The sequence below is a fragment of the Saccostrea cucullata genome, unplaced genomic scaffold (assembly GCF_032062105.1).
Source record: "Saccostrea cucullata isolate Sc308-1 unplaced genomic scaffold, CSIRO_AGI_Scuc_v1 ctg2540, whole genome shotgun sequence".
Lineage (NCBI taxonomy): Eukaryota > Metazoa > Mollusca > Bivalvia > Ostreida > Ostreidae > Saccostrea > Saccostrea cuccullata.
The window spans coordinates 115088-130949 of record NW_026920853.1 but is presented as its reverse complement, the minus strand read 5'-3'; the positions used below and the strand labels follow the sequence as shown (position 1 = coordinate 130949).

At 33.0% G+C, this 15862-nt stretch overlaps 1 pseudogene; it reads right to left on the bottom strand.

The window, feature by feature from the left end:
- Positions 1–11801: 11801 nt before the first annotated feature.
- Positions 11802–14697, bottom strand: LOC134258500 (ankyrin-1-like; annotated as a pseudogene).
- Between the last annotated feature and the right edge of the window lie 1165 nt (positions 14698–15862).

Here is a 15862-nt window from a genome sequence, read left to right as displayed (position 1 = left end):
AGAGCACCGTCTAAAAATCACAACAATAAAAATGGAAGGATGCCTATATACCCCCCCCCCCTTTTCACACATTTGATCATCAGTTACTAAAATACATGCAAGCTGAACTTGCTGGGCCCGGTAGGTAATTTTAAATTTTTATGGTGACTTCTGCAAATTTAGTTCAGCCGTATAGATATATATACAGAACTGGGGGGGGGGGGGGGGGGGGCGTATGACATGTATATAGTTTTGGTTGAAAGTAAATCATAAATACAGGAATTCTGAGGTAAACAGCATGCATTTAATTTTGAGGGGGTTTATTTTGATGAAACCATGCTCATTCATGAAAATGTGTATAAATTTAAGCGAGGTCCAGATCATGCCATGTTTAGTTGACATATCTCTGAAGCAAATAAATAAAATAGTACAGGGATTCATGTATAAATAATACAGGTCCAATAATCTTTGTTTTAATTGAAAATTTGCTTTTGGCTTCTAGAACAATTTCCAAATCATGAACCATGTGTTAACTCAGTAAGTACACTTAAAGAATGTTGATAATAAAAGTGCATTTTATAAAATTAGTTACTACCAATATACCCTGGGGACAGAAGTAGGGATTTAGATTTAAGGATTACTACTGTGTTGAAAAGTGCTTACCCACTGGATGTCCCATTTAGCTTACAATTTTTGAAAAAAATGTCAACATTAATGATATTACAGAGGATTATAATAAATAAATGAAATTTTAGTATTGCTGAGCCGTACTTTGTCGATTTTATCTTGCGGGTAGGAGGGGATCAGGCGTATACTGTTATTATTCCAGCATGTCATGAAGTGTGCAATGATTTTCAAGTTTCTCTCAGCATTAAGATCAAATACATTGTACATACAGAGACATTTAGTATTCCTAGACCTGGAAAAGTGACACAGTGCTAAAAGTTGTAAGGATAGATAGAAACAAGATAAAGAAACTCATGTATCTGCTATGTAAACTAATTGAAAGGTCGACGGTTGAGATGAGAGAATGGAATCATTTGTTGCAAGAAGCTCAAGACATTTTCTTTCCAAAGACTATCAGGATTGCTAAGATCAGGTCATTAAGCATAAAACATTTCAAGAGTTAGCTCCCATATTGTTGTCAGATACGATCGGGGGGGGGGGGGGTGTTCTAATTCATACAGATAACATTGAATTTGGTAAGCATTCTGTACACTCATGTTTAAGGTCTCCATGAATTATTTTCGATTAGAAAAGTAGGTTTGACGCATGTGCATTATAACATCATATTAAAAGCAAAACATACATATGTAGTCTAGAATTCATTGTCCGCATTTAACAGTGCATGTCCAGGGGACAGTTTCGACAATTAATCCAACTCTTAGTTTTAACTTGTTAAAGTATTGGAGGATTTCAGAGATATCAATTCTAAGGTGAATAATAAGTTGCTAATTTTAAAATTATACCAAGTTGTTAAAAAACAAAAAAGAGGGGGGGGGTGTAATGGGAGCAGTGCAAGAAAAAATATTGGCAGCATTAATATTCAATTAACAATTAGAGAGAAAAAATGGCTTAGTATATATAGGGGCAACAGCTCTCAGGGCATTTTGGGTATTAGTTATGTTAACCCACAAATATATTAGTCAATTGTTTTTAAGGTGCTCTAAAACTTTTCATTTTCGGAAGGGGGTGTAAGTTCTGATAAATAACCATGGTTCATTTATTTACCTAATGCAGGAAATGGCTAAATTTTAAAAGTAAGACCAAAGACCCTTCTTTTGTCATTTTGGCGGTATATCAATTCTCAGCAGTTAAAGGTCAAGTCATTGTACATATTGGTATATCGAGCCAGTATTATTTTTTTTTTTATTCTTCCAGAATAGAGGCTGCATTTATCATTAAGTTTTCACATTCAATTGTACTAGCTTGCATGCATTTGATAATAAATATTACAGGGTTCCCCAAACCAGGTTAATTTATAGTATGGATATCTGGCACTGCTCATCAATTATATAAACAGGGAACGTCATCAATAGCAGTGTGTGTTAGACCAGGGGTGGAGCCTTGGGCTAAAACAAAGAGGGATATAGATTCTGATGGCAAATATACGGGGGTTGATTCATTGAACTAGTTCAGAAGGTTAGGTACTTGGGGGACCCTCTAACATAATTACTCACACACAATGGGGTCAATGATGTGGGTCAAATTAAGCACACGACTATGGTATAGAAATAAGTGGGATATTTAGTTACTAGTATCTTCATCAATACTACTCTTACTAGTATTTGGTTTTTCTCCTACCCTGTATTTCATTGAGATACCCAAGAAATGTTAGAGCAATGAAGCAGACAAGTAATAGGCTAAACTGATGGGAAACAAAACGGGTACTTCAAATGGGAAAGGGGGGGGGGGTATCATGCGTCCCCAATTGATAGGTGAATAATTGCAATATTGTATCACTCGGATGAATCACACTTGTCAGAGTTGGGAACCAAATTTCCATCATCATCATTCAGGGGCCCTTGGGGTGTTTTCTCAGATGGGGTCATTGGGGTGAAAGCAAAAAATTTCCTTGTAAATAATAACAAAGCATATTTATAGTCCATAGAATTGGGTTTTCCTTTTGGCAGAGTCACAGTGGTCAGCTTGAAGGTTCCTACCCCCACCATGTGGCGGTGGGCAACCTGAATGTATGTCTGCAAATGCACACATTCATCAGGTGCCCATGTGGCCATATCGTCACCTTCAAGTTGGTTGTGAAATATGATGTTGACTGTTGTTACGTTGATGTTGACTGTTGTTACGTTGATGTTGATTTGATAATATTTTCATAATATAAATAAATAATATAAATAATTTAAAGTAAAAAGAATGTTGATGTGTCGGTGGCATGATTGTGAAAGCCAACCCAGCATGCTACTTGCCGTTTCGGACGACACATAAAATGTTGTTGTAGGGGGTGAGCCCTGTTGTCTGGCGGCCCCAAAGTTGTTGTTGATTGTTGAAATACATTTATCTGACCACTGTGGCCAAAATCTGCCATACAATAAACAATAAACTTTAAATGTGTTTTTAATTCTGAAAATATTCATAAGCAATGTTGCAAATGCAAGCATAGGGCTTATGTAAGCCCATGTATATTACGGATTTCTGGGTAGGATATTCCATAAGACATAACTGTCTTTGATAATTGCATATATTTCAGCTTGTCTGTAAATATATGCCGTTATCAAAGCTCTCTTTGTTATAATAAAGTTTTAAGCTAATATTGATGATGATATTATGTGTATGTTGTTGATTTGAAAGAATGGTATATTTATAATGGATTACTTTGTGTATCAGTCAGTTGTGAAATCCGGAAATTTTGTCCGGAATTTTATAAACAAACCGTATTGCACTCTGATCTTACAATACCCACACTTCCTTTTTCTATCCATGCCGATAAACAGCAGACGGTTTAGAAATTCAGAGCTAAAATTGTTTAAAATTCCCTCCCACCCAACCACCTTTAATTTCTTTGTTTTACATGTTCAGAGTTTCTGCCGTGTAAGTTTTGTACTTTCAGATGACATTAGCTGTCTTCAGGCACAGGAATCCTCAGACGTACATCTTATCACCGCGGCATTATTTCAATTATCAACACGAAGTGCTGTGAAGCCATATCATCACCTTTAACGGCGTTGGATCCTGATATTTAAAAACTCAGATTCAATGTTAGAAGTTAAAAATGATGCAGAATTTAATAAATAAAGGACTGGACCCAATTCTTCACAGGATCGAGCGTTTAAGTTTGTTGTTGAAGCAGACACAAGAATTCTTGGACATAAATCGCGTCACAATGGTTTAATTTTCATCAGGAAGTGCGACAAAACCATAGTGTCACCTTTAAGTTGGTCGTGGAAAAGACGGGAATCCTTAAACCTACATTTCGTCACAGTGGTATTATAATTGCGGTGTAGCCATATCGTCACCTTCAAGTTGGTTGTGAAATATGATGTTGACTGTTGTTACGTTGATGTTGACTGTTGTTACGTTGATGTTGATTTGATAATATTTTCATAATATAAATAAATAATATAAATAATTTAAAGTAAAAAGAATGTTGATGTGTCGGTGGCATGATTGTGAAAGCCAACCCAGCATGCTACTTGCCGTTTCGGACGACACATAAAATGTTATTGTAGGGGGTGAGCCCTGTTGTCTGGCGGCCCCAAAGTTGTTGTTGATTGTTGAAATACATTTATCTGACCACTGTGGCCAAAATCTGCCATACAATAAACAATAAACTTTTAATGTGTTTTTAATTCTGAAAATATTCATAAGCAATGTTGCAAATGCAAGCATAGGGCTTATGTAAGCCCATGTATATTACGGATTTCTGGGTAGGATATTCCATAAGACATAACTGTCTTTGATAATGTATTTGTTAAATTTTATAAATTACAGATAGATTCATCAGTACAGAGTACAAGGTATATGAATGTGAAGTCCAGACCATTCATGCTGATGATGATTCAACTACTGCAGCTCAACGGAAGAATGATTTTTCATTCCTTCCAAAAACGAGCAGGACAAGAATAGCTTGTTGAAAATAAACTAATATAGTCAATAGACTACTTTTCTTTGTCAGCTTTATATTACCGGGTACATGTATATCTTGATTGAGTGTTACATTTAAAGTGGAAACTAATCACTCCACATATATACTTAGATTTTTTTCCCCATTTCATATTTAATCTACCCTGTTTTATGTCTGGTGTGGTAATATATCACTCCACATGCAGCCTTTCATATTTAATGTACTATGTTATGTTTTGTATATGTCAGTTGCAGTATTATACTGCTGAAGAGTGTAGATTATTCTTTTTAAAAAAAAATGTATGCATAATTTAATGTCGACTTGTGATGTCGGGTTCAGTAATAGGCAAATCAACAGATATTCTCTATTATGCATAATATACACTGTGAGTGTTTTTCAGGCTTTTTAATAAGCTGCTCCAGATATTCATGTAGAATCTTTATTTTTTAACTTTTAATATGAAATGTCCTGCATCAAGTGTTATGTCCCGGTGCAGCATTGTCATTTTGTTTTTAATTTTTAGGTATAGTTTATGTAATTTTATGTCTCAGGTCAAGGACTGTTTTAGACTAAGCCCATTTTAATTTTTTTTTCTCTGTTTAGCGTCCAACCTTCAATCAAAAACCTACGTACATGTACCTATTTGAAAAAAAAAATATGAACCAAAAAATAAAACACAGACTGTACGTGTATCATGTCTATAGTAATAATAATAGTGTAAATCTGAGGATCTTATTTCATCAATCTACTTTTCTGGTAGAAATATCTATTCTTCAGCAAAATCAAAATAATAAATGCCTAAAGTACACCACCTATGACATATTTATTGTACATATTTGAGAAATTTACAGAACTCAAAGATTTCAACAAAAAAAATTCAAGTGTAAGTGTAGGGGTTCTGATTTTGTTTGATATGTCTGATACATGTGGGTGTCAAAAACGAAGGTGGGATTGGATGCCAAAAAGAAAAAGACTTGGAATGGCTTATTAAATGTTATTATCCTACCTGCTCATGGAATAAAATGACTTTTGATGAATTTGAAAGAGTACTGATCATATTTTTTTCAATGATATTCTTATTCTTCTATGAAATAGAAATTTGCGAATTTTGCAGTGCTATGTCAGATGGATTTCTTTATTCTGTATGACCAAAGTGTATTTTTGGACAAAGTAGAATGCATTTGACATGTTAATAATTAGGGGGATTTTTGACATTGCAATGAAAACAATATCAGATGCATAAAAGGAGGGGGTGTATTAGACCATTCTGTAACTTAATAGTTAATTACCTCTTAATGCAGCCAAGATTTCTGAGTGAAAAATAGTATTGGACATTTTTGTCATACAATAATTTTTTTAGAAATCTATAAGAAAACAAAGAATGTGTTTGCATGAAAGTAATCAAAAGGGATCATGTTGAAGAATTTTTAAATGTGTTTTTTTTTAAATACACTTTTGTTCAAGTATCTATTGTTGAAATATAAATTCATATTTTAATTTTGTTGAAGAACTTTTTATGGATAATTTCAATATTGGTTTAATTACATTTTATTGTGAGGGGAGAGGGGAGGTAACTCTTCAAGTTATAACTCTACATGTACTATTATTTCATAAAAATATTTTCTTTAGTCATTTATTAGCAATTGATTTTTACTTCTGATTTATTTCTTCAGTTGTTTTTCCCTAATTTGCTATGCATTTTTTTGAATAGCCACTTTAATCATTATTCTTACCTTTACGACGGGAAACCAAAAGAGGAGGGGGGGGGGTAGTTGTGGGCCATCTTGTACCTTTATTAGCCCTCAATGTGACCAAGATTTTTTGAGTGAAGAATAGTTTTAGACAGATCTTTCATATAATGATAAAAAATAAAAATTCTATTGGACAGATTTTTTTTTAGAATTTAAAAAGTGTCAAATTTGTGTGCATGAAAATGGCCAAATTAGTCGAATTTCGAATGTTTTACATGGATTATTCTCTTAATTTATATATGTTCAGACAATCCATAGTTAAAATAAATTAATAGTATCAATATTGTTAAAAAATAATTTTTAATATTGAATGCATATTGCACAATATTTTTTTGGGGGGTAATAATTATCTTGTATTATGATTTTTGGAGTGACTGGAAAGGGGAGGTAACTCATTACCTCCTGGTTTCGTGATTTACCCACAATGCCATGTTCATATTTCGACTAAGTGTTCATTACACATCCCTTTACACCTTGTGAAAATTTCAACAAAATCTATTGACAGGTTTTTTAGGGGTCAGGTGTCCTTAGCTACCTTAAGAAGGATATGAAGATAAAGAACAGTATTCACCATCAAAGTTCGTAAAGCAATACATAATAGGAGCAGAGCAAACACCGACTTCCGAAATATCAGAGGTGGGATCAGCTGCCATGGAGGAGTAATTTGCATATTGTAATAATTATTCAATTCGGTGTTTAAAACTGTACCCAATAAATAAATATATTGTTTTGTAGAATTTATATGAGTTAATTCCCTTTGAAAAAAAAATACTTACAGATTTTTCAATCATAAATCATGTTAAATATACCCAGAACATGGTTCCTGAAATTAATCCATTTTGTATATATTGATAATCTGTGTAAGAGGAAACGTTTAGGTCAGACGCCATTCATGATATTTGAGATCGGTATGGACGGTTTTTAAATCTATAATGAATAAATGAATACCCACTGTTCTGGTTGAATAGCTTTTTTTCTTTTTTTACCATTGTTAAAGCGAAAAGATCGTCTTTATATTTGCAATGCATGGATTTAAGATCTGATAACAAATACAAATACTTTGTTAGAAAGCTAACATTAAATTAACGTATACTTTAACATATTTTCATTACAATTACATTTGAAATAGCTTTTTAATCGGTTACACAAAATTCTTGTTAGCATGATTATTTCTTTATTTTTTTCTTGAATGCAATGGTGAAAAAGAAGTGTATAAAGTCATGGTCTTTGATCATATAAATTAAAAAAAATTAAGCTTTCGAAGTTGTTTCTAACTAATAATTTTTAGATGTAATCAAATTTGATAAAATCGCTCTTTACATGAAGATAGTTAAATGACTATACCCATTGATTCCTCTCATACACTTTATTCAATGAAAAGGATAAGTGGGGCATCTTCTCTTGAGAAGGGGCAAGTTGTCCTAAATTTGGGGAGAGTTGTCTTAAGAAATGTTGGGGCGAGTTGTCTTAAGAAATGTTACACACAGAATTATAAGGATTGATTTCAGAAAGATCTTGCAATTTTTAATTCCGTGAGAATGACGTTTACATGTATACATAATATAAATGTACATTGGTTAGCAAAAATTGGAAATCAATTTAGCTTTTAAAGAATTGGAGAGGGGGGGGGGGCAAACCTAAATTTAACACTTTTCCAATGTTGCGTATAATAATTAGTGATGGATTTGCTTTTCTTAAGCAGAAATGATTAAGATTTTTCAAAGTAATTTTCCTCTATATTCCGTTGTAAAAAAATTAATTGTAGTCCCTCCCTTACAATTGGGGTTTTAATTCAAATATATTTGAAATATATGAGTAATCATGGCTTTGCTGTTCTTCAGGGGAAAAAAAAAGATTTTTCAACCTTTTTTTTTTTTTTAAAATATTTCATACCTGTTGAGCTTTCAACGACCTCCGGAGGTCATGATTGAAACACATTTAAATCTATACTACCTGAGGACCTGATATAAATATAACTAATTAAAGCTTTGCTATTGTTCAGAAGAAAATTTTTAAATGTTTATCCTTTAAATATCTATGTAAAACTTTGATCCTCTATTTGTTCTTAAACTAATGACCCAGGCAGTAGGGTCATCATTTAAACAAACCAAAATCAACACTTTCTGATGATGCTTCCATACATATCAATATAACTACTAGTAATCTTAGCTTTGCTGTTCTTGAAAGGGTTTTTAAAGTTTTTTTTCATGTGTGGAAAAGAAATTATTGATCCCTATGGGTAGCCTCATCCTAACCCAGTGTCATCATTTCAACAGATTTGAATCTAAGCTATGCGGGGATTCTTCTTTATTAATATGATCAACCACTGCTCTCCTCAGAAGAAGAAATTTCCAGATGTTTTCCTATTTGTTCCTTTATAAAACATTAATTTAACATTAATTGTGGCCTCATCCTAACCCTGGGTTTATCATTTGAACCAATTTAAATGTGCACTATGTAAGTTAAAGTCTTTTGGTCAATGGTTTTTTTAGAAAATAAAATAATAGAAAACAATGATATATCGACAAATTTAAAACATGTTATGAAAAAAAAAATGTTTTTGTGATGTGATTTTTTTACTTCATAGTATTTTTGCATATCTTCATCAACGAATTGATACACAGGGGTATAAAAGACACATGCCCGTGAAGATGTGTACATAATAGGGAATACTTGAAATTTATTCCCCCTGAAAATATAATCTTTATATAATAAACAATAATTGGTCCAATCTAATTCTGATTAATCCAGAGAATATTACTGTTTGTTGTAAACATTACGGTTCGAACTCAAGTGTCGCCCGTATACAGGTAAGATAAATAAAGCCCTTAATTAATTACATTGAAATAAATTATTTTATTATTTCACATCTCAAAGAAAAATTAATTAAAATGTTGCAGAAATACATTGCAATTTCATAAATTAATATCAAATAACAGACTGCCTCCTTCCTGCCAGTTATAAAAAGAGGTTTATGTAACCGCAAAACTTTACTCTTTTGAAACAAGACGTTTTATTATACTTAAAGTTTTATAACTTACAACTATAAATAGCAGTAGTACAATAAAATAGAAAGACCAATGTCAAGTGTAAGTAAGCTTAACAAATTTCTGTAAATACTTTTTTATTCGAAAGAACTTTTTTTGTGTGTCTACTTGAAGAAATAATTTCTGCGTATAAAAGTATTATTATTACATATGATATAGAAAAAAAAAACACGAACTCCAGAGAAAATTTCTTTTAAGTACAATATCTCTATCTCACTTTTAAATACAAATCATCCATATCTAAAAAATAAGTTGTCACAGAAAATTTGGCGATTAACAGTAATCACAAAAAAATTATGAAAAAAAGATCAATCGACACAAACACTACATATCTCTGAACAGGACACGAAACACAGACGCCGAGAAACTCCAGGGCAGAATCAGATGCTACAGAGAAGTAAATATCCCCTTTTGACCGGGATACCGGTCACATTTGCCGTGAGCCGTATGTTTTTCCCGATAGTATTCCGGAGGGATTGTTAAAAAAAGCCTATAACTTGGTATAATTATGTCTGCCAAAATAATACCCATTCAAAGGTTATATTTGCTAACAATGCCATAAAAAATACAATAGAACTTTCCAAAACATTCCAATATGAAACAGAAGTGACATATTTTATGGTGTCTTTGATTTCAAGTTCACTAGAATATAGCTAGTCGACATATCAATGAGAGTAAATCACTGATTCTCAAAGTATAGTCTCAATTCGCTTTACAAATTGTACCGTGATTTAAGTTATATAATTTTTCTATTAAATTCTATTTCCGGCTGTCATATAAAACCATTGTTGGTTGTTGATTAAAATACAATAATTGTTTGTTGTAACTTGAATGATTATCTTAGGAGAAAATCGCATTTTAAAGCAGAAATCGATATTTCCCTTACTGTCGCCGTTCATCGTTAAGTTTTTATTTTCAACCAAAAAGAACTTTTAAATCATTTACATATCTTTTTCTAAGTAATGTTGTCCTACATTTGAGCTATATTTTCTGAATATCACACCCTTCACACATATGCGTGTCACAAATTAAAAAAAAAATTAATATATTTATCAAATTTTGATGTCGTCGCAAAATTAATACTTTTCTATTTGGAAATTCAAAAGGACTTGAAGGACTGCTAAACTGACTCAATAGGATGAAGTGTCATTTTATAACATCATGAACACCTCTTCTATTGCATGGAACAGTAAAAAAAACACTGTTTATCTGTATTTATTAAAAAAGCCCCTCTTTTCTAATAATCCATTGGTTAAAAAATTCATCGATATTTACGTGTTACTGTAAAATCACATATTTTCTAGAATGAAGAAATTTTAATTTGTTGTGCATATGAAAATTTACATTTCGTTCCTCATACCACGAAAACAACGAAAATTAAACCCCCACGAAAATTAGTGATTTTGCAGTAGTATTTATTCACAAATTAAGTAAGAGAGTTGCACTGTTTCCTATGGGTTTAAATGCCTTACACTCGCGCACTAGAATATGCTTTTAATTAACATTCATTTGGAATAATCAAACAACAGCATTAAAAGTTACGATAAATCTCAGAAAGATATTTACGTTACCCATACTTCAATGGTACTGAAAATTCAATGTACGTTATATGAATGTAGAATGTAAATTGCTCTTTAGAGCACATGTAATATGCAACTGTGATTATTAACAAACTTTTTTAGGGTGGTGGGAGTAACTTTATTTTGTTTTTGAGATTTGGCGATAAAGTTTTCACAAGCAATTAAGCATTTGAAATAATTAACAGTGGATGGGGGGAGGGGGTTATAAATTAATTGATTGGAAAGTGGGAATAAACCATACAGATAGATCATAACTTGAATTATCAATTCAACCCTTTGTCAATAACACAGATAGGAATATTCATGAAATTCAATAATTTGAAATAGCATAATCATTTTCCACTGAATATACTTTTATTTTTGAATGATATCTTTGTGCGATATTTACGTGTTATTTTACAAACTCTTCGTAACCAGGTTAATGACGAAATATTTTACCTTCTAATTTTTTAAATAATGTGCGTTTCTCTGAACAGATTAATAAGAATCAAATAATGAAGAATTTTAGGGATTAATGTCATTATATAGCTCATCTTCAGATTTTATAAAAACTTTTTAAAATAAAAAGAAAATAATTTCATTAAAATGAAAATTGACCCTGTTTTGTCTTTACTAATAATTGAAACAAAGATTTCACATCCCTTTACCTACGTGCTTAAAAGGATTCATAAATGTTGTTTATAGTTAACAAATTTGATGTGTATTATCTTAATTTTGTATTAAAAAATTTCTTTCGTTTCCAAATGTGGCTTTTCAACATCACGTAAATATCTTGTTTGAAATTTGCCCTACAACAGCATTCATTTCGAAGGAGGTCAACAAAACATAGTATGAAGTATGTAAATGAATTTGTGATTTTTAATAACTATCCTCTTTCAAGTTTCAAATGACATATATCGTGTCAGATTCAGTTCACAAATTTTTTTGACATTTCCCAAAGTCGATTTGGCACTATAAATTGAGAATCCGTAAAATAGTGATAATTGATAATACATCGTCGATATATCTGAATGTTGAACTGAAGGAAACAGCAAGTGCTTTCTTCTTTTTATGTATTTTTTTCATAAATGCTTTAAATTCTATATGATACTATCCCGCTCATTTTTGCCAGCTATATTCAAAGCTAAACTTTACTTTCATTCCATATTTCAGAAATAATGTGAACGCACGTGGTACTGAGAAACCACTGAATCCATTGTCAGAATAAAAACCCAGCATCACATTGTAGTAAGAGTTCAACGATACTGTCCTGACCATATAACTGTGTTATGGACTCTTATTGTATTTATTGCATAAGTTAACGCAAGTATCATTACTTTATAATGACACTTCGACCGTGCTGTACTGTCCATTTTCAAAGGCTATGTAGAGAGGACTGGTTCCCTCCTTGTCACAAAAATTGATGTCTGCCCCGTTGTTCAACAACAAAAAAAAAATAACCATGCTGTCATTACCATTGAAACATGCTAGGGACAGCGGACAGCCGTTGCCTTTATTGCATAAATTTACATCAGCACCTGAATTAAATAGAAGTTCGATTGTGCTGCAAGGTGAGTTTTCACAAGCTATCAAAAGAGAACTATTTCCATCTTTTACATATAAATTAATGTCAGCACCGTTGTTCAATAACAGTTGTGCCGTTCTATCATGTCCATTTTGATAAGCTATTTAAAGAGAACTGGCTCAATTTTTTTTTCACATAAATTGATGTCAGCACCGTCGTTCAGTAACAATTATGCCGTGTTATCAAATCTTTTTGACTGAATCCATCACCATAACATAAATTGATATCGGCACCGCTTTTTAGTAGCAATTGAACCGTGCTATCATGTCCATTTTGACAAACTATAAAAAGAGGACTGGCTCCATTCTTATTACGTACATTGATGTCGGCACCATTGTTCATTAACAGTCGTACAGTTCTATCATGTCCCTTAAAACACGCTATGTGAAGAGGACTGAATCCCTCATTATCACATAAATTGATGTCAGCTCCATTGTTCAGTAACAGTTGTACCGTACTTTCATGTCCATTATGACAAGCTATATTAAGAGGACTGACTCCATTCATCTCACATAAATTGATGTCAGCACCGTTGTTCAGTAACAGTTGTACCGTGCTATCATGTCCATTTTGACAAGCTATATAAAGAGGACTGGCTCCATTCTTGGTACATAAATTGATGTCAGCACTGTTGTAGAAACAGTTGTACCGTGCTATCATGTCCATTTTGACAAGCTATATAAAGAGGACTGGCTCCATTCTTGGTACATAAATTGATGTCAGCACCGTTGTTCAGTAACAGTTGTACCGTGCTATCATGTCCATTTTGACAAGCTATATAAAGAGGACTGAATCCATCGTTATCACATAAATTGATGTCGGCACCGTTGTTCAGAAACAGTTGTACCGTGCTATCATGTCCATTTTGACAAGCTATATAAAGAGGACTGAATCCATCGTTATCACATAAATTGATGTCGGCACCATTGTTCAGAAACAGTTGTACCGTGCTATCATGTCCATTATGACAAGCTATATTAAGAGGACTGACTCCATTCATCTCACATAAATTGATGTCGGCACTGTTGTTCAGTAACAGTTGTACCGTGCTATCATGTCCATTTTGACAAGCTATATAAAGAGGACTGGCTCCATTCTTCTTACATAAATTGATGTCGGCACCGTTGTTCAGTAACAGTTGTAAAATGCTATCATGTCCATTTTTACAAGCTATATAAAGAGGACTGGCTCCATTCTTGGTACATAAATTGATGTCAGCACCGTTGTTCAGTAACAGTTGTACCGTGCTATCATGTCCATTTTGACAAGCTATATAAAGAGGACTGAATCCATCGTTATCACATAAATTGATGTCGGCACCGTTGTTCAGTAACAGTTGTACCGTGCTATCATGTCCATTATAACAAGCTTCATGAAGAGGACTGAATCCATTGTTACCACATAAATTGATGTCGGCACCGTTATTCAGTAAAAGTTGTACCGTGCTATCATGTCTATTTTGACAAGCTATCCTAAGAGGACTGAATCCCTCATTATCACATAAATTGATGTCAGCTCCATTGTTCAGTATTAGTTGTACCGTGCTATCATGTCCATTTTGACAAGCTATATGAAGAGGACTGGCTCCATTCATCTTACAGAAATTGACGTCGGCACCGTTGTTCAGTAACAGTTGTACCGTGCTATCATGTCCATTTTGACAAGCTATATAAAGAGGACTGGCTCCATCATTTATACATAAATTGATGTCGGCACCGTTGTTCAGTAACAGTTGTACCGTGCTATCATGTCCATTTTGACAAGCTATATAAAGAGGACTGGCTCCATTCTTTTCACATAAATTGATGTCGGCACCGTTGTTCAGTAATAGTTGTACCATGCTATCATGTCCATCATAACAAGCTATATAAAGAGGACTGACTCCATCGTTTGTACATATATTGGTGTCGGCACCATTGTTCAGTAATAGTTGTACCGTGCTATCATGTCCATTTTGACAAGCTATATAAAGAGGACTGGCTCCATTCTTCTCACAAAAATTGATGTCGGCACCGTTGTTCAATAACAGTTGTACCGTGCTATCATGTCCATTTTGACAAGCTATATAAAGAGGACTGGCTACATTCTTCTTACATAAATTGATGTCGGCACCGTTGTTCAGTAACAGTTGTACCGTGCTATCATGTCCATCATAACAAGCTATATAAAGAGGACTGGATCCATCATTTATACATATATTGATGCCGATGTAACGAGGAAAATTGACCCCCGTAGAATAATGACCGGGGGGTCAAATTTCTATGTAGAAAAATGACCCCCGGTCATTATTCTACGGCAAGTAGGGTCATTTTTCGACTGTAGAAAACCCTTCCAGACCATTAATTCTACGACACCACACACGTTGAAAAATGACCCCATAGAAATATGACCCCCTACTTTTTTACCATATTATACAACAATATCTCATGAAATGAGATGTAATACTCAATATGCGTTCATCCCAGGGTTTGTGAGGGTCGGTGAAGATAACCGTGTTTCCTGATTTAAAAAAAATCCTTAAAGGCAGAGATTTTAAGCACCGCCTTCAAAAATACCTGGTCTGGGTAGCCCTGTCAATCAAGTTTATGAAGGTCCATCATTGGATGCTGGAACTTGATTGACACTTACTTACTGGTCCCTGTGTATACCCTGTACACATTGTTTGGGACTCGTGGCGACCTAATGAACTTTTGTTCCTTTGATGTTTTCCGAACATGTTATAGAGAAACTGTATTACCATGAATTTTATTTTTGATTGATAATATATGAATTAAATATACCTTTAGTATCTAAAAGGGTTATTACCGGGTACATACTGGGTAATAGCATTTAAAAAGAATAATCTTTGGTTTCTAAAACATTTTTTTACTGAATGAAATTTCTATATTAATTTTGATATGCTAAATGGTTAACCTAAAGTGTAAATAACAAAGTGCAGAGCAGCACTGTGTAGAGTAATAATTTTTTTTAAAATATCTATAAAATTAATGTTTGATTCTAATGATAGGTCACTTATATTTTTCTTTTTTATTCAGATAAGAGTTTTCATGCAATTTTTATGGTGACAAAGCCTAGGATAATCCTAGATTTTTTTAATATTTTTCCCACGGGAGCAAAGTTTTGAAATCAGACTCTGTTGTCACAATCACCAACAAAGACAGCTGGTAAACGATAAAAAAATAAATAAGAAAGTAAGAATAAGTAAGAATAAAGAAAACGATAGATTTTGAAAGGAATTTGTGAATTGAAAATATGAAGTTTAATTGCTATAGTTTGAGCCCCAAATCGGGTTAGCTAATATTTTCATTAATATAAGAAATCTCGGATTAGCAATAATTAAACTATATACATGCATTAGG